We start from the raw sequence: 2,500 nt of genomic DNA on the forward strand, positions 1-2,500 counted from the left end.
GTACCTTAACCTAACCTATGTTGTACCTTAACCTAACCTATGTTGTACCTTAACCTAACCTATGTTGTACCTTAACCTAACCTATGTTGTACCTTAACCTAACCCATGTTGTACCTTAACCTAACCCATGTTGTACCTTAACCTAACCCATGTTGTACCTTAACCTAACCCATGTTGTACCTTAACCTAACCCATGTTGTACCTTAACCTAACCCATGTTGTACCTTAACCTAACCCATGTTGTACCTTAACCTAACCCATGTTGTACCTTAACCTAACCCATGTTGTACCTTAACCTAACCCATGTTGTGCCTTAACCTAACCCATGTTGTGCCTTAACCTAACCCATGTTGTGCCTTAACCTAACCCATGTTGTGCCTTAACCTAACCCATGTTGTGCCCTAACCTAACCCATGTTGTGCCCTAACCTAACCCATGTTGTGCCCTAACCTAACCCATGTTGTGCCCTAACCTAACCCATGTTGTCCCCTAACCTAACCCATGTTGTCCCCTAACCTAACCCATGTTGTCCCCTAACCTAACCCATGTTGTGCCCTAACGTAACCCATGTTGTGCCTTAACGTAACCCATGTTGTGCCTTAACGTAACCCATGTTGTGCCTTAACGTAACCCACGTTGTCCGCTAACGTAACCCACGTTGTCCGCTAACGTAACCCACGTTGTCGCCTAAACCTGCTCTGTAATTGTTATACGACTCGTTCAATTAGTGTAGTGTTGCCCACCCGCAACCCTCGCAATATAGTTCGCTACTCGCACTGCCCGCTCCCCTGTGTATCGCTTCATGTTAAACACCTTGCAAGTCTTGCTGACTTTCCACATGCTCCTGCTGTACACTGTAATGTGGATGGCAGCAGGACGTACATGCCGCCCCCCCCCCCCCCCACCCCTCCCCACGTCCCCACGTCCCCACCTTGCCCCCTGCCTTCGCAAGCTGGTTGGTGACAAGTTTGCATGTTCAATGCCCTTCGCATGCGACGTACGCAGGCTACGTTGTGGTGCGGCCTGTGTCAACTGTCCGCTGATGTCGTACGCGTGAACCACAATCTGTACTGCACATTCGTCCTTATGTACTGAATGATACATCGTGGCACATGTGTGACCGTACAACGACTGCGCCCAAAAACGGCGGACCATACAGTGCAAATATTGTGCACGCAGCTACGTGTCGTCTCCCTATGAGAGCTGGATTGCAGTGTGGTACGCCATAGAGACGTGTGGGAGGAACGGACGCCGTGGATGGCGATCAGCATGAGCTGTGTGTTGATGTATTCGGACCTAGTCGTCTCTCCTCAAACACCGTGATAGCATGGTGCACCGCGTTCCATATCTGCGACATGCTACAGAGGCCGGTTGACAGTCGTTCGAGCAATGGACATCGCATACGTACGGGGGCCACCTTCCACGTATTGTCTAGGCGTGCACATTTTGTTGCGTGTATGTGGGCAGACGTAGTGTGGCGTGACACCTGACACAGGCATGCAATAATCGTTGAAGTTGCTAATGGCGATGGACGCCTACGTTTTCTGGTGAAGTTACGCAAATGAAGAAATGGTAACCCGTTGTGGTGCGGTTGTTCTCGCTAGGGGTGAATCGGTGATGGCGACGATAGGTTGAGGTACTAACCGGTTGTTCCAGCGATACCCACCATGCCGATGAAACTGAACGGCATCTGGGTGTGAAGCGATACGCGGTGGTGGCTGGGTGGGACCGTCCCCGGCCGGTGAGGGGGCGCCTCCCGGCGTGCTGGCCGCGCGGTGCGTGGGCGCACGCGCTACAGCCGGCTGGTGGGGGCGGCCAGTGGCAGGCGCGCCGGCCGACGGACGCGGCAGGCGTCGCAGCTGCGCGCCGGCGCACCCTGCGCGCGGCGCCGTGCGGCCAAAGTAGGTCCTCGCGGGCCCGGTGCGAAGCGCGGTGGACATCTTCAGTGTGCTGGTCCGATTGAGGACTGTGTGCGTTGAGGATGCGCCGCCGCCCGGCGCTCGGCGCCGCGACGCCGTCTGCTGCTCGGTCGCCCCAGCGGTTCTCGCTGGTGGTTTGTATCGCAGCTGTGCGGATGTGTTGGCGCGTGCGCTGTGCTGGGAGAGTTCGCTTCGGCACCCAAGTGGGGCTTTTGTCCTTCTGTGGCGCTGGCGTTGGAGCTGCCGGTCACCGTAGGTGGCGCGTGTTGTCTCCCGCCGGCAATGCCACGACAGCACGCTCCCGGGCCTCTGTCGGCAGCGGCAAGCTCAGTTGGGAGCACGGGTGGTCGCACCGAAAGCGTCTACTCGCCTAACTCCGGGCGATTGCGCCTCTCTCGAACCCGACCAAGTACTTGGGACGGCGCTGCGCGCCGCCGGGACCTGAGAGGGTTTCGAGGTGTATTGTGCAGGGGAGCTCAGCCTCCTCCTGTTTGCAGAATGATTGAGCGGACGCTTGCGTGTTCGCGCGGGCCCCCGGGACACACTCCCGGGCGGCCGGCTGCTCAGCTCTAGTTGGCGCA

The sequence above is a fragment of the Schistocerca piceifrons genome, unplaced genomic scaffold (genome assembly GCF_021461385.2).
Source record: "Schistocerca piceifrons isolate TAMUIC-IGC-003096 unplaced genomic scaffold, iqSchPice1.1 HiC_scaffold_1378, whole genome shotgun sequence".
Lineage (NCBI taxonomy): Eukaryota > Metazoa > Arthropoda > Insecta > Orthoptera > Acrididae > Schistocerca > Schistocerca piceifrons.